This window comes from Sus scrofa, chromosome 8, assembly GCF_054392235.1.
Source record: "Sus scrofa isolate SSC_HxYL_T2T_F1_AM1 chromosome 8, Sscrofa_HxYL_maternal_Yorkshire_Landrace_v2.0, whole genome shotgun sequence".
Taxonomy (NCBI): Eukaryota; Metazoa; Chordata; class Mammalia; order Artiodactyla; family Suidae; genus Sus; species Sus scrofa.
This window is the reverse complement of record NC_139390.1, coordinates 4698112-4723319: the sequence shown is the minus strand read 5'-3', so window position 1 is coordinate 4723319 and position 25208 is coordinate 4698112. Positions and strand designations below refer to the sequence as shown.

General features: G+C 49.0%; 2 long non-coding RNA genes across 2 annotated transcripts in view; one reads left to right on the top strand and one right to left on the bottom strand.

Annotated features, from left to right (window-relative positions):
• Nucleotides 1-1755: 1755 nt before the first annotated feature.
• On the top strand, nucleotides 1756-4947 carry LOC102167696 (uncharacterized). The gene is made up of 3 exons (XR_001305192.3): nucleotides 1756-1941; nucleotides 2056-2166; nucleotides 2725-4947. It is a non-coding gene; the product is annotated as an uncharacterized LOC102167696 (long non-coding RNA).
• LOC102164323 (uncharacterized) overlaps nucleotides 2689-25208 on the bottom strand; it is a 45518-nt gene continuing 22998 nt past the window's right edge. The window contains exons 2-4 of the long non-coding RNA XR_001298170.3: nucleotides 19093-19190; nucleotides 11444-11575; nucleotides 2689-4482 (exon numbers count right to left, since the gene is read on the bottom strand). This is a non-coding gene — a long non-coding RNA (uncharacterized LOC102164323). The remainder of the gene's footprint in view (nucleotides 4483-11443; nucleotides 11576-19092; nucleotides 19191-25208) is intronic.

Below are 25208 nucleotides of genomic sequence, written 5' to 3'. Positions count from 1 at the left end.
GTTTGCTTACATAACCAGTCGATCTATATATCATACTGGACTTAAAATATCCCTTTCTGAAAGATTTCAGGATGCAAGCAACTGTTCCCAAGAGGTCTGCTTTGTGTGCCTATTGCATGACTCAATTGTATAATCTGAACTTATCTTTGGCTGAGCCATGATCAGCCACCAAGGGCTTGGCATCAGTGGAGCGGAATGCTACAGCATACCACGTGTTTCGTTTTCATAGGTTCACTAGCTGCTTCAAAGGGCCCCTAAAGGTGAAGCTACAGAGCCAACTTGTGGTCCAAACACTCCAAAGATGAGATGGTTCGTCCTGTTAATTCTGAGGACACATTTCTTTCCTAGCAAGGAGCAAACATAAATGAGTCAGACGCAAAAGAAACCCACAGGGGCATCTGGGTATTTAATTCACACGGAGGATGGGAGAATGAAAAGGGACTGAGAAACTACAGTCTGGAGGTTCTCCCCCTGGCTGCCCAGGAGAATCCCTGGGGGTACTTTAAAGAGCCCTGCCTGGGACCCACTCAGAGTAACCTGAACTAAGTGTCCTGGAGAGGGAGCCGGGCATTGGATTGCTAGCTGCTCTCCCGGGGAACAGGTCACTCAGGTGAAGAATCCTCACTCCACTATATCCTCCAGGTGGCCTGCGGCAGGGCTCCCGTGACGCCCTCCCACCCCCACCCCTGACTCCCAGCCCAAAGCCCTTCCCCCTGCAAGGCACTGACTTGAATCCAGAAAAAGAGGCTGAAGAAAATATGTCAGAAATGTCTAGCACCCTATTCTCAGAGGTTGACTGAGTTCTCAAAAAGTTTCTCATTCCAGCCCTGGGAATTTCACCCTGCAATTAAACAAGAGCTGTGACTCTCTTAAAAGACGCTTACCAGCCTGAATGTAAAAAAGCCCCTCTCGGGGTTTATGAAGTTTGCTCAACAAAGTGCTGAGTAAAACAGAAAGAAAGGAACTCAGCTTTGAAAGGATTTGGGCTCCAGGTCCTCTGCCATGATGGGTAACTAAGCTCCTACGTTAATCTCATTACAGAGTGCTTCATAAACTTTGGATCAGCTTTGCCGCTGGATTTGCACACGGGGAAGCGAGCGCAGGGAAGGCTGCGGAGGGGTGGATTTAAACTGCAATCATCTCAGCCTCACAGAGAAGTAGGTGTTTTCCTGATAACTTGGGAGTCACGGCTTCCCCAGAGAGAAATGTGGGGAAAAGATTCTTTGATCTAATAAACGTTGCTAAGTGATGCCATATAGACTTGGAATCATTAGAAAATGAATGACATCGGACCCAGATTGAGAATTCCAAATCAAAGGACCCACATGGTGGCACCGTTGGAGAACCCCGCCTAAGAGAGCAGAACCAGATTCAGCTCCGTCTGCGATCAGGAGGCTGTGTGACCATGGGCGTGTCACTTACCCTCTCTGGGCTTCAGGTGCCTCACCTAGAAAATGAGACAAGGCAGGGGTGCTGGTCCTAGAGGAAATCTCTAGCTCTACCAATGGATGCTTCCAAGTCTATTAGCTTCATTCCTGCACCGCTGGCCTGCCTGGGAAGAGCAGAGGCAGGACCCCTCCGAGCAGTGAGGGCGAGTGCAGCCCACCTCGGTCTGCATGTCGCCCCTGCTGCCACACCTCCGGTGAACCTATTTTAAGAGCACTGCCTAGCAGTTCTCCGGGAAATGTTGCCATGCCAACTCACTGGCTGTGGCTAATCACAATCTCTGAATGCGCAGCACAACCATCTGACAGGCGGCTCTCCTCTCCCTCAGCCTGGAGATGGTCCCAGATTGTCATGAGACAGACCACCTTGCTCCTAGTGGCACACAGGACGTACACAATGGCTGCGCATGGAGTTAATGACATGCAAGTGCCACACTGACGTCTGCCCGTCCTGAGTAGCTGTTAACCCCGGGCATTTTATTGCCCCATTTGCCAGGTGATTCAACTGAGGAGGGGAAGTGACTTTCCCACGATCTCGGGGCTAAGACGATGCAGAACCCGGACTCCAGCCCACTGATTCTGTTTTCAAGTCTCACACCTCTCTTCGTAGGTCTCTCATCTCAGCCACCTACGAAGGTCAAATCCTGCATATTTACGCCAAACTTGAGAGTTGACCAAGTGCCTTTCCCATGCATCTTCCTGTTTCACCCCAAGCCGAAAGGTAAGGAGGTGGGGCTTTGCCGGGCCCACACCTGGCCTCTTAGGGTTTGGGGGGACCGTTGCTGGACTGCTCCACTCAGGAGGGTCTCAATGGCCCCCAAGGGGCTCAGAGGCCTCCTGCAGGGACTCTGGGAAGGACCGAGGTAGCAAGCAGCAGAGTGGGTAGGAAGCCCAGTGGTGGGCCATGGTAGGGGCCGGGGACCAGCAGGCCACCTGGGGCTGGCAGAGGAGCAGGCAACACGCACCCAGCAACAGAGAGGAGGCTTGAAGGGGAAGCCAGGGCCCCGGGGAAAGCCAGCTCAGAGGAGGCACTTCATGAGTGGTTATCGACCGACCAGATGACCGATCGACGGCTACAAGTCATCACGGGAGCAGGAACTGGGTCTGTTGGTTCTCTCTTGTAACCCCAGGTCCACAGCCTGGCATTTAGGGCTGGTTGGATGAAGGAGGCCACCCCAGTGAAAGACACACCTCGACCCCAAGAACATGCGAACCCAGAACACTCCCATGGAGGCTAGAAACCTTATTTTTCCTTTTTTTTTTTTTTTTTCTCCAAAAGGTTTGGAAAACATGCCACCCTTTTAACCTCGGAGAGACTTCTGCCTGGGAAAAGAATTAAGTGAAATAAACTCTTTTGAGGGCCTGTGATCAACCAGGCACCTCCCCTTTGTCACCCACCTGGTGCTGCTGAGGGAGGTGCTAGGGGCTGGCGGAGGGATCTAGGGGGCTAGTGGGAACACGGGGCCAGGGTTTCAGTCTGGGAAGAAGGAAAAGCGCTGGAGATGATGGGGTGGTGATGGTTACATAACGATGTGAAGATACTCAATGCCAGGGAACCGGGCATTTAAAAACGATTAGATGGCCTGTTTCCTCCTATGCGTATTTTAACCGCAATTAAAAAAAAAAAATCGGCTAAACGAGATGTGTTTGTGAGCCCAGTCTGGCCTGAGGGCTGCCTGAGTGACCACAGGAGACGGGAAACTCTCTGAGATCGGACCCCACCCACCAGCCACCGTCCTGCCATCGTCCCCTTGGCTGCCCGAGCAAGAGCGTTTACGAGGAGTTCTTTTCAAAAGGTGCACACCCTCTCAGTCTGAGCAGAGGCTCTTTAACTGCTGGGCAAAAGCCGTGGATACGGGGCTGTGGTACTTCAGGCAGCTTGGGGTGCTTTGGTCATTGGCGGGGGGCGGGGGCGGCAATCCGTGGACACAGCTGCCCGGAGTGACTTATGTTTCGCAAAGAAGAAATGTCCTCTTACTGTGGAAGCAAGAAGGAGGCTGGCTTCGGGACCTTCCCAGGCGGCCAGAGCCCGTCCTGCAACAAGAACCCAGGCCACGTTAGTGGCCGCAGAAAGCGCCTCCTCTGCTGGAGGACATGACGAGGGAGGGGCTCGTCAGGGGTCCGAGCTGATGGGGACACCGGATGGCAGGCAGTTACACCCATTTTACAGATGAGGCACAGAGGCCCGGGAAAGCCAAGGGGTGGCCTCAAAGTCACCGGCCAGTGAGAGGCAGAGCTGGGTCTCTGGGTTCCTTAACAGAGTCCTTTCCTTCCAGACGTGGGGTGCTTGAGCCTTGGTGGGCTCCCAGTCTCACCAGAGAGGCCAGTGAACTCCACGGCCCCTCCTCCCAGGAGCGTGCTCACACACCCCATTTTTTGTCACAGGCTGGCCCACAGGGAGCTCGATAATAGCGAGGTGACTGCTCAGATTTCTTTTAAGCCATGATTGTGCCAGGTCCCGCATCACCCATCTTGGGCAGAACAGGAAGGCATGCTTGTGGCAGAGAGCCCTGCCCAGCAGACATCAGCACGCACGGGAGAGGGGCAGGGTCGCGTTTACCCAGCGCCAATGATCCCAGGCACAGGGGAAGAAGCATCTTCGTGTTCAGGGCGCCTTTTGCAGCTCATTCAGTCATTGGAATGAAACTGTCAAGTAGGCAGGCACTGGGACTCTCCAACAGACCAAGAAGCAGAAATTCCAAGGAGGTGACAAGGCTGTGCAGGGACACAGCTGAGGAGGGGCCAAGCCAGCCAGGACCTTGGGGACTCCAGCGTGCCAGCTCCCTCTACCACCCCGTCCGTGCCCATACACATGGGCCTCTGACAGCCAACAGCCATCACGTTGGTCCCCTGGTTGGTATGATACAGAGGAGAGACGTTCCCAAGGGTGACTTGAAATGGGAAGCTGTCGCTTGCCTTGTAGCTCAGCTCCCCGAGGGGGTGACAAATAACGGGACCACCTGGGCTCCACTGGCTGGTTGCGAAGGATGTAAATATTTTCCAGGTTGCCGTGCTTGCCTCTGTGCTGTCTTCTTTCCTAAAACGACAACAACAAACCAGGGAGATGAGTTCTTAAAGGGACCATACCAGTGAGCATGGTTTTCTGCGTGAAGTCATCGGAACACACAAACCTTTAAGACGCTGGGAAGCCCACTCTCTCCTCGATGTGTATGGGCTTACATTATGATAGCTGCATACAATTCCCCAGCTGCTCTCCATGAGAAATAACCTTAGGAGTTCCCACTGTGGCTCAGCGCGTGAAGGATCCAGCGTCTCTATGAGGATGTGGGTTTGATCCCTGGCCTCGCTGAGTGGATTGAGGATCTGGCGTTACCATCAGTTGTGACACAGGTTGCAGATGCAGCTTGGACCCAGTGTTGCCATGGCTGTGGTATAGGCTGGCAGGTGCACCTCCACCTCAACCCCCAGCCTGGAAACTTCCATATGCCACAGGTGCAGCTGTATGAATAAATAACTAAATAAATATAACCTTAGTTTGGAATTGATAAACCATGCTCTCTTTATCTGGGGGTGTTTCTGAACCTTGAAAAAATATGAGAGTTTTATGTGAAGAAGCATTTATGTGTATTTGTACTGAGAGGGTTCCTAGCTTTCATGAGCCTCTCAAAGGGGCCCAGGCCCCAAAGAAGTTTAAGAACAATAGAGGCAAAGGAAGACAGAGTCTGGGGTACTCAGGACTGGGTTCTTTCACCCACTCAACAAAAAGTTATCAGGCACCTGCTGTATCTCAGGCTCGGTGCCGGGCACTGAGGTTACACTGCCTGCTCTCACGTGGTCAAGGAGTCAGAGTGACCTAGGAATCACAAAAGCAATGTTATGTCCCAGATGTGAAGGAGGCCAGAGTGAGACAAATGCAGGGGGCGTGGAAGGAACCATCAGGCGGGTGGGGAGGGCAGCAGGAATGTGAGGGGGGAGGAGCATCCCAGGCGGAGGACTGACACAGCCTGTGCAAAGGTCCTGTGGAGAGAGGAAGGGAGCACGGGCAGCCAGCGTGGGCAGACCAGAGACGTGAGGGGAGGCAGAGAGGGAGATGAGGCTAGGAAGGTCTGCAGTGTGGCAGACGCTGGGCTGGAGGGAAGTGGGGGCCTCCAGTGCAGTGCTGGGACCATACAGGAAGGAACACCAACAGGAAGGAAGGACGTGAAGGAGGCAGAGGAGGAGGACTGCCTGGAGATGGTGACATTTGAGTGGCATCTTAGAGATGCGCGGGAGCCTTGGAGGCAGAGGAAACAGCCTGGGCAGAAGCCAAGAGGTGTGAGCAAATGCGGGCTGGGAGGGTTCAGCAAGAACGATCATTTTGTCAAGAGGGCCTTCGTGGGTGTCGCCAGACCTCTCAGTGTATCTGGGCAATCTGATAGTTTACAGAAGGGGACCTCAGAAACATTAAAACCCCATCGAAGAGCTGCATCCCTTTGCAGTCCCACTGTTCCTCCCATAATTGATTTCACTGAGCTGGGCTTTTAATGCCAAGGGTCTCCAGGGATGGATAATAATGGCTCACACATGGCTGGCAGCCGCACGTACAAGAAGAACGCTGGTGAGAACGCCAACCACAGCACTGCCCTGTGCGTCTCCAGATCTCACTTGCTTCAGTTATTTATTTGTGTAGGTGGCTTTTTAAGGCTGCTTTTCAAAATGTATTTATATATATATATATATATATATATATATATATATATATATATATATATCCTGTAAGCTGCTTTCAATCCTTTTATATGAAGGCACTAAGACAATAATCCAGTTCCAATCCTTAAAGCTTTACAGGACCACTGGTATCCAAAGTTCACTCTATATCAGAATCACGTGGACAGCTGCACAAGAATTCAGATTCCTAAGCTCAATGCCAGACTTATGGAATCAGTACCCAAGAGGTGAATCTAAGAAATCTGTGTTTTTAAATGAGTTCCATGCTCAGGCATTGGGCTGGGTGGTTTTCATACATTAAGTTCATGCATTAAGCACCTGGCATCTGGGTACTGCTGTGGGTGATGCTCCCATCTGAGGACAAAGCAGGCAGGTTAAGTCAGTGTCACTGGAAGCAAGTGAGGTTTAGTGACACCACACACAAGAAATCATCATCGCTTGCATCCATCATGCACAAAGTCGCCGCTCAGATTCTTGCACTGATCTTGCACTCCTAAAGGAGTTAATGCAACAACTCTTTCAGGATTCATGAACATATAGGTCACCTCCATAACCCACGAAGGTCACTCATAGATGAGAATTCCTGATAAAGTTACATCTGAAAAATTACAACAATTACAATGATACTCAACTCCTAAGAGATGATCGGCAGATACAACAAATTGAAGAAATCTCTGTGGGGGCATTAGATGTAAGAGAAATTGTAAAAGGGACTTTAAAATAAGGAGGCTTGCAATACTGACATAGACGTTCTATAAAGGAAAAGTAGAGTAACTGATATAAGACCTCAATCAGCAGGTTAAACAGTAGGCCAGATACAGATGAAGAGAGATTTAGTGAACTGGAAGATGAATCTGAGGAAACCACCCAGAATTCAGCACAAAGAAATAAAGAAGTGAAGGGGCAGGGGTGTTAGTCTAGTTTGAGTGGTTAGAAAGGGACTTCTCGAGGAGATGATATTTGAACTAAGACCAAAATGAAAAGGTGTACACAGCCTTGGAAAGACATGGGAGTCAAGTGTCCTAGGCAGAAGGGGCAGATATGTAAAATGCTTAAGATGGGAAAAGCCTTGGCAGGAACCAGTTGGTGTGTTTGAAGAACATAAAGCAGGTTGCTAGGATTCCACCAGGCGAGAAGCCATCATGGGGAAGAGGACAGTGTGATGCTGTGTGGAATGGACTTCAGCTCAGAAAGTGGCAGTGAGCAGCTGAGGGCGAAGAGGAACTTTCTAACACTGAGAGCTAATCACTCACTCATTCGTTCACTCACTCGCGTGTTGGTTCATTTACTTGTTATCAAGTTTATACTCTCTGCCAGACCAAGAGTTCAAAGCTATGCCAAATGTTGAGATGAATAAGATCTGGCATCCTTGTCCTCAAAGACCTCTGTTGAGCGTGTAAAACAGACAGAAAAACTGTAATGTCAGACAGAATGAAATGCTAGCTTCACAGAAATCACCATGGCTGTGGAGCGTCAGGGAAGGAGTCATGAAGGTGATCAGACTGAGACATCAGGAAGCCTCTGGGAGGAAGAGTGCGCTCACTGCACTGCAAATGTGGGGCTATCAGAGCGGGCTCCCGCCTTTGGAGGAACACTTAACCAGTGGACCCTAAGGTCCCTTCCAATCCCAGAAGCGATGAGTCTATAAGACAACAGCAGGCGTTCATATGCCCTGGGGAGTTGGAGAGGACTAGGCTGCCGCTTCACCTCCTAGTCCACTGGGGGAAGTTAATGTCTGAGCAGGTGACAGCAGAGATCCCAGGCAGGGAGATGATCGCATGATGGGGAGAAGGGAAGCCCTTGGGTATAAGAAAACGAGGGCAAAAATGGGGACGCCAGTCCATGCCCTACTTAGTTTCAGACCTTCGTGAAGACAAGAGCTCCTCACTGAAAGAATGCTCTCCAACAGGAGGGGCAACACAGGCATGACTGTCCTTGACACCATTCACTCAACACCCAAGGTCAAGGTGCCTTTGAGGGGGAGGGATGCATAGAGGAGATGAGAAGGTCATACTGGGGGACCACTTTGTCACTGCCCTTTCTCTCCCTCTGATCTGTAAATCAAAGCAGGGCTGAATTGACCTACTTCCCAGAGTAAATTCCTGAAAGTACAGAACTGGTATTCTCTGTTCCATCTACCTCTCCTCTGTGCTGCCATCCTGCAGCCCAGATCACTACCATTGCTTACCTGGACCATGGAGACAGCTTCCTAACCAGCCTCCCTGATGCCAGGCTGGCCCCACTCCAATCTTCTCTCCACACAGCTGCCAGAATTACTAGAAAGCTGAACACATCACGCCTTTGCTCCCACTCCCTGTCTTTCACTGCCCTAGGATAAAGCTAAGCTCCTTGGCAAGACTTCCAGGGTCCCGGAACTTCCAGCCTCACCCACCTGTCTTATCTCATCTCATGAAATTCAAATCCTTCCACTTCACACAGCAGCCACACAAATTCCTTGCACACTGAGTGCACTCTCCTTGGTCACACAAGCAGTGTTAGGTGCCTAGGGGTGGAATGAATGAGTAGGCGCTTGATGGCAAGTGCTTCTGACACTGATGGGCACGTTCACTGGGTTCTTCCTTCAACTCCATTCTCCTCCTGGTGTTTGGGGAATAGAAGCTCCATTCCACCAACGCTTCATTGGAGCAGTTCCTGGGCCAGAAATCACTTCTCTCTTCACGTGTCTCTCATCTGAATATGAAGTCCAGCTTCACAAGTGAAGCAGGTGCTCACCTCCCTGGACATGCTGGACAGTGGACTGAGGGCTCCAGATTTGCACAAATGCAAAGTCTGTGCTCTCAGGAGCATGCAGGACAGGACAGAAGGACACACAGTGTCCACAGGACCATGAAGGAGCAAGTTTGGGGAAATGGAGGTGGGAAGGTTTGATGGGGGTCTTTTCCCAGAGGGATCCATGCCCCAGGTGGGAGGACCAGCAGGGGCAAAACTTGATAATCCAAGAGTTAAAAGGACGGCAACCCTGGACCACACCTACTATGTGTCAGCTACTGCCCTGAGCCCTTGACACGTATCACCATAGTGAAACCTCACAACTCCCATGATCCACGTTTAGCCTTTTCCCCATTTTCAGAGGAGGACATTGAGAGGCTTAAAAGAAATATCCCCAAGATCCTACAGCAGGGTAAATGGTGGGACCGGGATTTTCAACAAGGCATTAGACTCCAGAGCCCACAAAGAAAGGCATGTGAAATGGCCCAAACAGACAAGAAACTGCTGCTGAACAGAGTGGATGCTGACAAAGGACAGATTAAATGCGGATCAATCTAATGCGATTCTCATTGAATGCAATCCAGTTCCAACATATTTCCTCAGGGAATATTCAGCATTTTCTTGCAGGTAAAGAGAAGCAAATGCAAAATTCATGATTTTTTTTTTCCAAACGAAAGTCCTCGAAATGTAAAAACTTCTCAATCTGCACCATCTGGCCACTAATTTTTATATTTTAAATGATGTCTGTTTGTGATACACATTATGCTATAAACAAGTTTGGTGTGAATCACGGTGTTTTAATTAGAACACTAGTTATTCTCAAGAAGTCATCTAAAATAAATCCTTGTATAATTAGTTCAGGAAAGAAAGAGAAAGTGACCCCACGGTAATCGCCCAGCTTGATCGCTGAGGCTGAGCTTGGACTAGCTTTCCAGTCCCCTAACTGATGCCGGTATCCATCCAGAAACTTCTAGGTGCCCAGCACTGGGCAAGAAGCTATTCTGATGTCAGGGGAAATGAAAAAAAAAAGGTCCATTCCGTCAAGCTGCTCACATTTATTTTTCTTTTTTGGTGCCTCCTTATTGAACTTGAAAGCAGTACCATGTCCCCATTTCTTTAACAGATGTTTGACCAGAGCTTCTGTGTTTCTTTCCCTTTATGCCTCCTGAATTTGTGGCTTTTCCTGGCCCCCATCAAAGCCCAAAGCCTACCTGCCTCAAGCATCTGGGACAGATTTTGCTCAAGCTCTTCTTGGATATATCATCTTGTCGGGGGCTCACCACTGTGCCAGAGACATCTGTTTCATTGGACAGCTCTGACTGTTGGGAAATTTCAATGTGTATTTTTCTCCAACATCACCAAGTAATTCTCCAATTCTCAGGGGGCACTGACTGGATGTCCTATAATTTAACTCAATTCTGAAACCATGTACCTAGAAATATAGCATCAATCACAGAGGTTAAGGGCTTAGTCCCACAAGATTGCCCTCACTTCAAATGCCAATCACAAATCCATGTTGCTACCTATGCTTCTGACCAATTGGCTATAAATTGGATGTGCCTATGACCCCTTTTTAGGTTTGATTAATTTGTTAGAGGGGTTCACAAAACTCAGAGAAGCATTTACTTATATTTATTTATTATTTTTTTATGAAGCGTACTGTAAAGGATACAGATGAAGAGTACATGTGGCAAGGTTCAGAGTGGTCCCCAGCGAGGGGCTTCTGTCCCCATCGAGTTTGGAGTGCATCACCCTCTAGGCATGTGGATAAGCTCTGGTTCATGAACCTGGAAGCTCTGTGAACACCGTCTTTTTTCTTGAACCCCATCTTTTTCGTAAAGCCTTGTTATAAAGAAACAACAGGCCCCAAATGGAGTCACTTGTGCCAAGCCCCACATCAGCAAACCAAGACAAGGGAATACATAACCTGCAAGCAGTCTCAGCCCCTCCCAGGAATGTAGTCTTAACAGTCAGTCTGGAATTTCCTGGTCAGGAGCAGTGAGGTAATTCCCCCTGATAGAGCCCTTAATCTGCCCCCCAAAATGAGGTAATCCATTCTTTCCTCTTCCTTGCCCCCTCTGTCTGTAAAAGCCTTCCACTTTGTATAGCTCCTTGAAGTTCATTTCTACTTACCAGCTAGGATGCTGACTGATTCCGGAATCCTTGAATAAAGCTAACTAGACCTTTACCTTCACTCAATCAAACTTTGTTTTTCAACAGTCTTCATTTCATAGGCATGATTGAGTAAATCATTGGCCAATGTCAATAGAATTGAATCTCCAGCCCCTCTTCCCTCCCCAGATCTTTGGGTGAAGATGAAAGTTCTCCTGGCAACCAGCCCCCACCTTTAGGTTACCTGAAGACTGATCCCCAATCATCTCATCAGCATAACAAAGCCACCTTTATCTCAACAGCTAGGAAATTCCAAGGGTTTTAGGAGCTATGTGCCGGGAACCAAATACACATTTCTTATGGTAAATCACAATATCACTGAAATTCATCCCTGAATCAAGCAAAAAATGAGACTTGCTCAAATGTGTGTGAAACATCTGAAGAGATATTTTACATGGCATTTAAAGCCTGGCACAGGGTCTACTCACAGAGGGGCCTTTCTTCAGAGATGCTGAGTCTGATTGCAAAGTCCCTTCTTGCTGAGTCCGGTTCCCATGGTCCCTCCTGCCTCGTGGCTTCATTAGAGTGGTGGGAGAAGATGAAGAAAGACACAGCCTTGCCTGCAGGAGAACCACAGTGGTGAGCTGGTACAAACTAAGTGGCTCTCAGAAAAAAACAGACCTGATTTTCAGCATTTGCCAATTTCTGTGGTGTAAATATTCCTACCATGGCCAATTTCCAGCCATCAGTGGGATGTCACGGAGGAGCTGGTAGCAGATGTTCACAAGCAGTTCTGTCCAGCCTGGAGGAACCAGCTCCAGCACCCCGCTGTGTATTTGGGGACAGCAGATGTATAAGAGAATGAATGAATGAGGGAAAGAATGAGCTAGCAATTTTGCAACAGTGAAAGGAGAGAACTGGAATGAACAGGATGTTTTTGTAATAACAACAATAAATAGACTTTACAAACAAAGCTTTACAAAATCAGCCAGGATCCATGTAAAAAGCATTTTAAGCAGCTTCTCCAAATTACTTTCAAAGAATCACGCCTGATTTTTCAAAAAGGGCCATAAGGACAAATTGCACCAGCTCCATAATTTACTGCTTCTGTGACCTTGGGCAAAATACTTAATCTCTCTCTCAGTTTCCCCATCTGCAAATGAGGGGCATAATACCCACCACAGGGCTAGTGTGAGGAAGGCACCAGGCAGGGGTCTTAGCAAATGGCAGAGCTAGCATCTGAGCCTGGGCGAACAAAGGAGGTATGGCCACATCCTAGAGGATAAGCCATCTCGCCAGTGCCCAGCCTAATTCCCGGATCGCGGCAGACATGCAGTGGTTGTCCTGGAAATAAATTTTGAATAAGGGCAGCGGGGATCAGCGTGCCCATGTGCAACATGGAAAGAACATATACTATGAAACAGATGAACCTCTCTTCATTTTCTATGAACTTCCTAATTATATGCGATACAAAAAATATGGATCAAGATAAAATGCGTTTTTCCCCCCAACTGCCCTAACCTGTGTTTCAACACCAAGATTCATTGGGGTCATTTTCACTTTCACTGTTCTTAACGTTCTGGTCTAATTGATGAATTCCTTCATGAGTTGAAGCCCCTCTGAATCTCATTACACTGGGCTCCTGGGCGTATTGATCCTTTTCAGAAATAAGGCAATAAATTGTCCACAGACGTAATGATCAAACCCACCACCAAGGCAGAGAATGCAGAACGCAGCCTTTCTCACTGCATTGTCTGCCTTTAATTGAACTTTTGTCACAGGTTTGTATTTCCGAATCAGCAATAGGTATCAATGGTTTTAAAAATGTTTGTTCCCTTTGAGATAGTAATTCCATTTCTGAGAATCAATCTCTCATAAATAGTCTTCCATGAAGACAAAAATTTATATACAATGATAAGCATCACATTATTTGGAATAAAAAGAAACCACTCAAATGTTCAATAACAGGGGTCAAGAAAGTTTTGCGTGAAGTTTATGAGAACCGTTAATATGGGGGAAAAGCCTACAAGGTGCGATTAGATAAAAAAAGCAGCATATAAAATTGTACATTAAGCAAAAAAATAAAAAATAAAAAAAGGGAGTTTCTGTTGTGGCTCAGCAGTTAACAAACCTGACTAGTATCCATGAGGATGCAGGTTCAATCCCTGGCCTCGCTCAGTGGGTCAGGGATCCAGTGTTGCCGTGAGCTGTGGTGTAGGTTGCAGACATGGCTCGGATCTGGCATTGCTGTGGCTGGGGTGTAGGCCAGCAGCTGTAGCTCCCATTCAGCCCCTAGCCTGGGAACCTCCATAGGCCGTGGGTGTGGCCCTAAAAAAGCAAAATAATAATAATAATAATAATAACAAAAATAAAATTGTACATTGATTATGGATATTGTAGGAAATCTTACTTTTAGGGATAAAAAGGGATATGGACCAAGATAGCAACACTGATTTTGTTTTTTACAGTTTCTGATGTTTTCTTCTTGACAGCTTTTCTCTATTTTATATATATTTTTGTAATACCCATACATCACTTGAAATTAATTTTCATAATCTGAATTTTGTAATAGATCTATAAGTTTACTCTGCCCTCTTGAACAAGGCCAGCTGACCTATATGAGGGTACAGGTACAAGGGTGCTTCTCATTTTTCACTTGTTGGAAGACCTTAGTCTAATGTCCTATTCTGCGGTGTTAACTATGATTCGTCCCTGCTCTCCCATGGATGCAACCTGGAGCTGATTTTATGCAGCTGAGTCGGTAACTTAGTGTGGCCTGGAATTTGCTTATGCACACAGAAATGCAAAGAAAAGTCACTTCGGAAGTAAGCCAGGCAAAGAAGGACAAATATATGATATTGCTTATATATGGAATCTAAAAAAAATAATAATAATTAAAAGGGAGTTCCCATCATGGCTCAGTGGTGGACAAACCCAACTAGCATCCATGAGGACGCAGGTTTGATCCCTGGCCTCGCTCAGTGGGTTAAGGATCCAGCATTGCCATGAGCTGTGGTGTGGGTCGCAGATGCAGCTCAGATCTGGCGTTGCTGTGGCTCTGGTGTAGACCAACAGCTGCAGCTCCAATTCGACGCCTAGCCTGGGAACTTCCACTGCAGGAAGAGACAAAAAGACAAAAAGAAAAAAAAAAAGATGAAAAGGAACTTACATGCAAAACAAAAACAGACCCACAGATAGAAAACTACAGTTACCAAAGCAAAAGGGGGGAGGGATAGATTAGGAGATTGGGATTAAGATATAAATACCACTAGGCATAAACTAGATAACCAACAAGGACCTACTGTACAGCACAGGGAACTATACTCAATATTTTGTAATAACCAGGGAAAAGAATCTGAGATATATATATATATATATATATATATATATATATATATATCTGAATCACTTTGCTGTACACCTGAAAGTAACACAACATTGTAAATCAACTAAACTGCAAAAAATTTAAAAAGCAACAACAAAGAAAAGAAATTTTTTTTGGTCTTTTCTAGGTCCGCACCCTTGGCATATGGAGGTTCCCTGGCTAAGGGTCCAATCCGAGCTGCATCTGCAACCTACACCACAGCTCACGGCAACGCCGGGTCCTTAACCCACTGAGCAAGGCCAGGAATCGAACTCGCAACCTCATGGTTCCTAGTCAGATTCGTTAACCACTGAGCCATGACGGGAACTCCCAAAGAAAAAAATTTTGAAAAGCATATAAAGCTGTTTGGACACTATATCAAGTATTCAGGAAATATAAACTTCTACTGCTAAAAAACCAAAACCATTATAAATCAGTTATAACAACAACAACAAAAAAACCCAGCCAAACAAATAAACAAAAAACAAATTAAGGTGTGTTGCCAATATAAATTACACACTAGATTTTGGAAATTTAGAAAAAAAGAATGCTAAATATCTCATTAGTAATTTTATACTGATTTCGTGTTGAAATTACAATATTGCGTACTAGTTGGACAAATAAAATGTATATTAAAATGAAAAAAAGAAAGAAAGCCACTTCTGTCATCTGAAAACCTAGGACTGTAGCTGCCACATCATAGCCTAGTTCCCCACTAGCATCAATTCTTGTATGTTTCTCAAGAGTTTTAGTCTTCTTTATCTGTCCAGTCACTCCCTTGATCCAATAAGTAGCTCAGAAGGGAGTTACTCTAAATTCTACGCCTATAAATACTATCTTCAGTTCACAGGAGAAGCAGGGCGAATGCCTCTACCTTGCTCCAGTCCAATCCTCCCTCCAGGTAAAAGCCAGGGTGATCGTTCTGGAATGTAACGCTGGTCCTGCTGAATGGAGGGCTGGGTGCACAGGAGCTGAAGGCTTGGAGGGACCCGGGGAGTTTGCTGGACCGCAGCCTCCATGCTCCGAAGTACCACGTACCTCGCAGGCTCCTCATTGGCTCTGTCTTCTCGATCTGAGTCTTTAAAAGACCCTCGGAAGACAGGACTGAGCTCCACCTCACACCGTGCTTCTCTCCTGGCTGCCCTGAATTTGAATTTGTTGTCATCATTGTAAAAATGTTTAGGGCCCTTGAGCACTTCTGCACACCATCTCCCCGGGAACTCAGGCACCCCCGAGACAGGGAGGACACACGTTCGCTGCTCCTGCTGGGGATTTTCTCTGTCACAGGAGGGAGGGAGGCGGTGCCTGACCTGTGGCCTCACGCGTGGCTTGTCTCCCACGTGCTCTTAGGCTCTTTACCTTTCCACGTGTCGCTTATTGAATGATCTCAGCAGCAATGCCAGGCAATTACAATTTCTGTGTTACAGGTGAGAAACTGATATTCAGAGAAGGCCAGCATCGTGCCCAAGGATGCACAGCGAGTGAGCTGGGATTGGAACCCGGTTCTGTCTGACTCCAAGTCTGGTAAAAGCAGAGACGACAAAAATGATGACAACGGTGATGATGGTGACGCCGGCGGTGGCGGGCGCTTAGTGCTAACTCCGGGCCAAACGCTGAGCCTGGCACTTGACATGCTTTACTCAATTACGACTCAATTTAATACTCATGGAATATTAATTTAATACTCAACACTACTGTCATACTCCCATAGGGCAGCTACTATTATTATCCGCTGCGCTCCTCTCACTGGGCCACATGCGCTGGGGGTTGTGTATTTCTGGGAAGTGACAGGGGCCGTTACCTGAGGCTTCACAAGCATTAAGTAGCTCCAGGTTTAGTGCTTTATGCTACCAGGTTAGGGCCCAGCATGCAGCTTGGCAGTGTGTGCAAAATAGAAACGAACCAGACATCTGGAGACTTCCTCCTGAGAAGCATAAATGAAATGTGTCTTGCGATTTGACACTATATTGTTATCAGCGTGCTTACTGACCCAGACCCTAAAAAGGATGGCTTCAGCTCGGAAGAATGAAAAATTTTGGAGTTCCTGCTGTGGCTCAGCAGTAATGAACCCAATTAGTATCCATGAGGATGCGGGTTTGGTCCCCGGCCTCACTCAGTGGCTCGGGGATCCGGCATTGCTCTGAGCTGTGGTGTAGGTTGCAGATGTGGCTTGGATCCCGCATTGCTGTGGCTGTGGTGTAGGCCAGCAACCATAACTCTGATTCGATCCCTAGCCTGGGAACTTCCATATGCCGAGGGTATGGCCCTAAAAAGACAAAAAAAAAAAAAAAAAAAAAAAGCATGACGATTTTTCTAAGACTTCAAGGTCTTTTGAAATGGAAGCTCAGCTACTTGGGGCAACAGTGAGCTCCCTGCAGCCATCAATGTCCAGTTAAAAGGGACAAAAAGCTAAAAGTCCTCCTTCCCTTTCCTTCTTTCTTTCTTTCTTTCTTTCTTTCTATCTATCTTTCTTTCTTTCTTTCTTTCTTTCTTTCTTTCTTTCTTTCTTTCTTTCTTTCTTTCTTTCTTTCTTTCTTTCTTTCTTTCTTGTCTTTTTCTTTTTAGGGCCACACCTGCGGCATGTGGAAGTTCCCAGGCTAGGGGTCGAATTGGAGCTGCAGCGGCCGGTCTATACCACAGCCACAGCAACGCAAGATCTGAGCCACATCTGCCAATCCTTAACCCGCTGAGCAAGGCCAGGGATCAAACCCACACCTTCATGGCTACTAGGAGGGTTCTTAACCCGCGGAGCCATGATGGGAATTCCTTTTTTTTTAAGTTTTTTTAAGTCTTTTTAAAATTTCTTTTTATGGCCACATGTGTGGTGTATGAAAGTTCCCGAGCTAAGGGTTGAATCAGAGCTGCAGCTGCCAGCCTGCACCACAGCCACAGCCACATCGGATCCTGGCTGCCTCTGCGACCTTTGCTGCAGCTCGTGACAACGCTGGATCCTTAACCCACTGAACGAGACCAGGGATCGAACCCACATCCTCAGGGACACTAAGTCAAGGTCTTAGCCACTGAGCCACAACAGGAAGTCCTGGGGTTTCCTTTTAGGTGATGATCCTGTGCTGAAATCAGGTAATGGGGATGGCAGCATGGCACCGGGGATGGCAGCATGGCACTGGGGATGTGACAGAAGCCACCGAGCTGACAACTGAAATGATTCCGATGATGAATCGTACGTTATCCGCCTCCATTTAAAGACGGATAACCCGGCAGGGCACCTGTACCCTGCATATCCCACTTCTTTCTTTCTTTCTTTCTTTTTTGGTCTTTTTGTCTTTTCTAGGGCCACACCCGCGGCATATGGAGGTTCCCAGGCCAGGGGTCCAATTGGAGCTACAGCAGCCGGCCTACGCCACAGCCACAGCATGCCAGATCTGAGCCGCGTCTGCAATCTACACCACAGCTCACGGCAACCCCAGATCCTTAACCCACTGAGCAAGGCCAAGGATCGAACCCACAACTTCACGGTTCCCAGTCGGATTTGTTTCCGCTGCGCTGTGATGGGAACTCCTCATTTCTGAGCCAGAGGAAGAGCTCAATAAATGGTTTGAAATAAACCAGTTTCGAAGTAGAGAATGCCCCCCACCCCATCCCACGCCCCAACCACTCATTCGTCAGGCTCGCTGTTTCCCACCCAGCCAGGACAGCCCCTCACTGGCCTTGGAGGGGACCACAGCGCCTCCTTCGCCCACTCAATCCATTCATTCACTCATTCATTCATCCAGCAAGTATTTTACGGGTGCTTTGAATGTGCCCACTTTTCAGGTGGCAGGCACGGCAGTCCTGCGCCCTCAGACCGCCGCTGTGGAGGGGACGACAGGCCAGGAGCAGATGCCGGTGGGGTCACCCAGAGGTGACTCGGCATGGGGTGCTCAGAAGCAGGTTTCATGGTAACAGATGCGTCAGTGCATGTGGCTCTGGCCACTATGGAGGCCACCGTGGCTCAAGGGCAGGAGTCCCCACCCCCTGCCACCTTCTCTAGCCCAACACTGACCACTCCCACTCCAGCCCCTCTCAGCGCCTCCCTGCCCCTCTAGCCTCTGGCCCCCCTGTCCATTTTGTTCCCTCTGCCTAGAACTTTCTCCCTTTCTCCCCCTGCTCTCTGCTTGGTAACCCTCATCCAGTCTTTACTTTTCCGCTTTGGACGTCACCTCCTCCAGGAAGCCTTCCTCAACAACACGGCCCATCTGGGGCCAGGCACGTCGTCCTCTGGCTCTCAACACTGGTCACCCAGCCTCACCATGGTCTGGGTTCAGCCATGCGTCCCGAGTGGACCCTGAGCTCCGCCAGCACCAGAGACCTGCCTGTCACCTCAGAGTCCCGAGTTCCAGCTCAGGGGACAGGTGTGCAAACAGGGAGCTGAAATGAACACACGGATCTTGCACAGTTAAGGACCATAACGTTTCTAGTCTTCTGTAAACGTGACACGGTCATCACACACCTGATAATTGGAGCTGGAGCTCATTATGTCAAGAATAGAAATAAAAACCTTTCCCAAAATTTCCCTGAACGCTGTGTCTGAATTCGGTTCATATTCGGTGAGTGTAGGAATACAAACCGCAGAGGAGTTAATCTTAGAAGGTCAAAGGCGAAATCAGTAAAACAATAAACAAAGCTCCTTTGCGGACTGGCTCTCCCTCTCTCCCTCTCTCTCTCTCCCTCTCTCACACACACACACACACACACACACACACACACACAGCTATCTCAGCGGCAGCCGAGTTCTCGGTCACCAGGGAGTGCGGGGAGCCGATGATAAAGTACCTTTGTTTGCTCTGACCCGGAGCTCTAGGGAAGGAAGCAGGTGGCAAGTCCATGCAGACACGGATAGGGACAGAGAAGGCGACATTCTCCAGGAGCTTCTGGAGGAAGGGAGGCGAGCACAGCGTGAGCTGGGGCACACACACCCCCACCCCTCCACCCAGGGATAAAACGTCCTTCCCATGAAAGAAACCTTCGGTCACTTCCCAAAGGACAGGCAGACACAATTCCTAAGAGTGGCACCTCCACATTCATACGTCAAAATGCCTTTTAAAAACTGTTTTCCCCCATGATAGAATTTTTCTGTGCACCTTCATGCTAGGTGGGGAAACAGCTGAAAAAACAAAGATATTTGGGGAAACCGATAAAAACCATAAAGAAGTCAATGTCCCGGAAAATACGTGTGTGTGCGTTTTCCACAGAATTGTGACGATAAAATCGCACAAGCGTTTTGAGTTAGCATAAGATTTCCTCGAAGCGTCATGTTTGCAGCAGCCCCTGTGAGCAGCTGCAGAATCTGCGGGTTTATCATGGCACAGCCCTGTCCTAACACGGTCCTTGGTACACAGGAGGCACTCAATACATGTGTGCTGCATGAATGCTAAATGGCCAATATTTCATTGTGGGATGGATCGTCCTTTAGTTAACCCTTTCCTGTAGCTGGGCATTTAGGTCGTTCCTACTCACTCGCAAGTGTAATTACACTGTGATAAATTGCGCAATTCGTTATAGCTGCGTCTCAATAATCAACCAAGTAAAGAATTTTCCGTCACAGGGTGGGAACATTTTTCAGGCTCATCTGCCTGCAGACATTTTTTTTTAAAAAGCCAATATCTACCTTATTTTAAAGGCTAGACGTTGTGCAAATATTCCTTTATCCCAAACCCAGCACCAAGGTAGCTAGAATTTACATTTTGTTTTGCAAAAGCAAATGCATTCTCCTTCAGGAATACCATTAAATTTTCTTGACTTTAATGTCAATATGAAATATATCCTTTAGAGAAGCTCAAGAGAGCTATCCCTGATGTGAATCATATTTTAATACCAATGATTTGTATTGGAAACCAAAGGACAGAAGGAAAGGAGAGAGGACATTTACAATCTACCTCTTCTAAAGAGAAAAATAACAGTGAGAATCTCAGGGAAATGAAGTGTCTGTCCATGAAGTGTGTCTTTTTTCTTTTTGTTTTGGTCTTTTTGCCTTTTCTAGGGGCCACTCCTCTGGCATATGGAGGTTCCCAGGTTAGGGGCTTAATCGGAGCTGTAGCCACCGGCCTTCGCCAGAGACACAGCAATGCAGGATCCAAGCCGTGTCTGCAACCTACACCACAGCTCAGGGCAACGCCGGATCCTTAACCCACTGGGTTAAGGCCAGGGATCGAACCCGCAACCTCATGGTTCCTAGTCAGATCCGTTAACCACTGAGCCACGACGGGAACTCCCCACAAAGTGTGTCTTGAGTAGATACAGTGGTAGCAAAGCTAGAAGCCGCCTGGAGCTCTGGTTGAACCAAACCCAAAGTCAGTAGGGAGTTCCTGGTATAGCTCAGCAGTAACGAATCTGACAGGTATCCACGAGGACGAAGGTTCGATCCCTGGCTCAGTGGGTTAAAGATCCAGAGTGGCCGTGAACTAGGTTGCAGACATGGCTTGGATCCTGAGTTGCTGTGGCTGTGGCGTAGACTGGCAGCTACAGCTCCAATTCACACCTTAGACTGGGTACTTCCATATGCCACAGGTGGGGCCCAGAAAAAAGGCCAAAAAAAAGAAGGAAGGAGGGAGGGAAGGAGGAAGGAAAGAAAGAAACAAACAAACAAACAACAAACTGATCCACCCACCTAATCCTGCTATCATCTAATAATAAATTAAGGGCAATTAATTAGCAATGATGTATTGAAGATGCTAGATCATCAAGGGCCCTTGTGACCATAAGCAGCTTTAAATTCTAACTACCCCACTATGAGCAAACTTTATTGGGCGCTACCAGAGAAGTGAAGACGCGGCTGGCTTTGACATCCTAGGTTTAAATCACATGAATGTTGACGGCCTGTAACTTTTGCTCCTGCGTGTCTAGGACTCAGGCGACCCCTCCAGGCCTGATGCCGTGTGGATGGTGTATGGAAACGACTGGGTCCTGGCAGAGGCTCCCACGTGGGGGCGGGTGCCGGGCGGAGAATCAGAGGACCTGGGCTCTGAGCCCGGTGACGGCTCCACCGTGACATGGTTTGGGCCCTTGGTCAAGGAGCTGCCACCCCCTGGCCTCAGACTCGGCCCGCCTTCAGTGGGGACCTTAGACGGATGGTGTCTGTGTGCCTTCCATTTCTTTGGAAAACATCAATCAGTGATAAGAGCCCACATTATGGGGTGTTGATTACATGCCAGATGCTTCTCAAAATCTCTATGGGGCCATCTTTCTCCCAGTTCAGCCTGGCTTCAAGTATTGGCTCAAACTATCTTCCAAGGCCTCTGACTTTTTTTTTCTCCTTCCAGTTGGCCACCTCATAAAGTTGCCTGGAGAGTCCAAACAATGAGGTTGTGTAAACGTTGAAATACTGGACAGTTTTAACAATTACAGCTGCACCCGTGGCATATGGAGGTTTCCAGGCTAGGGGTCGAATCAGAGCTGCAGCTGAGCCTACACCACAGCCACAGCAACTTGGGATCCGAGCCGTGTCTTCGACCTACAGCACAGCTCCCGGCAACACCGGATCCTTAACCCACTGAGCGAGGCCAAGGGATCGAACTCACATCCTCATGGATACTAGTCTGGTTCTTAACCCATTGAGCCACAATGGGAACTCCCAATTTTAACAAGTTTAGTAAGGGTGTATCTGAGCAGCCCCTGCCCTGTGTCACACTGTGGGGACAGATGCTGCAGCTTTGTAGCAGGGTGCACTGCAAGGGTTGCCTCAACTGCACCCCACCTGGGGGGGACAGATCACTCCTCCAAAGCCTGGATGCTCCTTCCAGAAGGGGTACAATCAGCGCCAGCATCTGTCTCCCCTAGAAGCATGAATCCACTGAGGGCAGGGACCACGTTCAGATGCAGCTCTGCCATCTGCAAGCCCAGGCGTGGGAGACGCTCCAAAATGATGAAAGGCATAGGTGGGAGGAGAGAGGTAGGGAGGGGACAGAGGAAGGAGGGGGGGGTGGGGCGGCCCTGGGCGAGACTGCATCATTGCATCGATGCCTTGTGCTTAGTGAGCAAATAGTGCAGCCCCACGGTCACCCTTGCAATGGAGTGGAAGTGCCTGGGTCTGTTCCAAGGAGACGAGACTGAAAGCGCCAAGCCCAGACTTCACAGGTCACTGGAATCCCCCTCTGTCTGGCCCGGCTGAAAAGACCCTCCCAGAGGCCAGGGGTGAGCTGGAAACAGCCCATGATGAGCCCCCGGGGCCTCGCCGTCCAGCCCCTTGGCTGGTGTGTTCCCGTGACCTCAGTGGTGCGTGTGTATCCAGGGCAATGCAGAGGCGTCTCTCAGGGGGTCTGAAGAGCACCAGGGGGAACTCGCCCTCACAGGGGCTGAAGACTCTTCCCGATCAGTCTCCAGTGTGGGGAGGGAAGGATTGACCAGGGTTCTCACATCATGCAAGAGAAAAATGCTCAGACACAAAGGGCTCTTTTCCCTGAGGTTGTGCAGCTCTTAAGAGACCAAGCAGCACTAAAACCCAGCCCCTTTTGGAGTTCCTGGCAACACTGGGATAGGCAGCATCTCTGCCATGTCAGGACACGGGTTCAATGCCTGGCCCAGCACAGTGGGTTAAAGGATCCAGCAGCTGTAGCGTAGGTCGCAACCTCGGCTCAGATCTGATCCTTGGCCCAGGAATTCCATATGCCACGGGGTGCCCAAAAAAAGAGGAAAAAGTAAAAAAATAAAATAAAAACCTACCCCTTTTGACCCTCCGTCCACTCTCCACATATCATGCTCTGGCTTTGCTCCTCTTATTCCTCTTAATCTTTCCATCTTTTTTTTTTTTTTTTGCTTTTTTAGGGCCACACATGGAGGTTCCAGGGCTAGAGATTAAAGACACCACAGCCACAGCAACGCAGGATCTGAGCCGCATCTGCGACCTACACCACAGCTCACGGCAATGCCAGATCCTTAACCCACTGAGCGAGGCCAGGGATCGAACCCGCAACTTCATGGTTCCTAGTCGGATTCGTTTCCACTGAGCCACAAGAGGAACTCCTTCCCATCCTTCTAACGTAGAAGCTCTCGCCCGCTGCTGGGATGGCCCTGCTCCACGCCCTCTGCAGGAGGATTCCTTCTTGTGCCCACCTCCTCCAGGAAGTCTTCTCTGATTATGCACAATTAGTCCCTCCAGCCACCCGCTCACCCCCGGCTGGATCCAGACCTCTTCCTTGGGCTTTAACACACTTCACCGCCCTGTGCGGTCATCCTCTTTAGAGGCCATTTGCGCCCTCTGTTCATTTCTTCAAGAGCGTTTACAGAGCACCTAGCAAAAAGGAGACCCAGGCTGGGAAGGGGGTCCCAGCATGCAAGGCCACCCAGAAAGGTGGATGAGAAGCCGCGGGACTGTGTGGTCACTCAGGGAATATCTAGAGGGACTTGCCACGGGACTCCCGAATGCTCAGCTCTCTCAGCACCTGCCTCCTTAAGGGGCCTCATTTCTGCCTCATTTGGGTGATTGTCCATCCTGCTGCTGGGGACTGCAGGTGTCACTTAGTCACCTGACAGGTATTAGCCCAGCAGCCACCTGTCATCACGGGCAGATGAGCTGCACCCGCAAGACTTGGCTGAATGCCCCACGGAACAGAACGAATATCATTCCCATTCCAGCACCTTCCATCTCCCGGGCCATTTATGGAGCACCCACATGAGCAGCGAGGCTGGGCTCCTTTAAAAATTCCAGCCACCGCAGAGGAGCATTTAACTCCCAGATCCGCCACCGGATAGAAAGTAGCTTAACTCTTTGGAACCTCAGTTTCCTCTGCTGCACGATGAGAATATTACTCATTCAGAGGTTGGTGGAGACGAGGCATTGAGGGGGACGTGTGGCCCAGCTCCTGCTGGCATACAGCAGGCACTCAATAAATGGTACGAACGTTAGTATCGTTAGTGTTCCGTGTTCTCTTCTTCATCTCTGCCTTGCAGCTTTTATAGGAAAGTTTCCTTTTAGAAGATCCGCCCCCAAAACCAGAATCAGGAGCACCAGGCTGAGACGTCCCGCACCAAAGCCTGGTTTCACTGCGCTGATCCAGCAAGCCCTTTAGTCCTTCTGCAGCTCAGTTTTCTCATCTGTAAAATGGGATTGTCTGACCCGCCCTCCACTCTCACAGAGGGCACAGGAAGGATCAGATGCCAAGAGGCACAGGAACATGCTTTTTAAAACTCACTTGACAGATACAAAGATATGCTGTTAACCGCCTTGCTTAAAAGCTCCAGATGGCGGAGTTCCCATTGCGGCACAGCAGTAATGAACCTGACTAGGAACCATGAGGATGCGGGTTCAATCCCTGGCCTCGTTCAGTGGCTTAAGGATCCAGTGTGGCAACGAGCTGTGGTGTAGGTCACAGACGTGGCTCAGATCCTGAGTTGCCGTGGCTGGGGTGTAGGCTGGCAGCAACAGCTCCGATTGGACCCCTAGCCTGGGAACTTCCGTATGCTGCAGGTGAGGCCCTAAAAAAAAAAAAAAAAAAGCAAAAAAACCCCACCTCCAGTCAGCTCCCTACTGATTCTGGGAGAAGATCCAAATTCCCAGGGGCCACCATTCCCAGAACTTTGTGACTGGGGCTTCTGCTGCTTCTCCAGCCTCCCTGAATGGCTGTTCCTGCCTGCCCCTCCCAGCCCCCTTCCCATCCCCCACTCCCTGTCCTCCATCTGCCACTGGGAACTTCCCTGACCTCTCCTCTCCCCACTCGCATCCATCACATCAGGCTACACTCCAATTACTTGCTCATGTGCCTGGAGTCCCCGAGGGCTGGCACTGTCTCGCTCAGCCTCGCGTTTCTAACACCAGCACCCGGCCAGCCCAGACTCGCCAAGCATCTGCGGCAGGAAAGCGGGGCGGCGGGGAGCGGTGGCGGGGGGGGGGGGGGGGGGGGGGGGGAGGCTGTTTCTGTCCAGTCCTACAGTGGCTTCTCCCTGCGGGGGTGCGG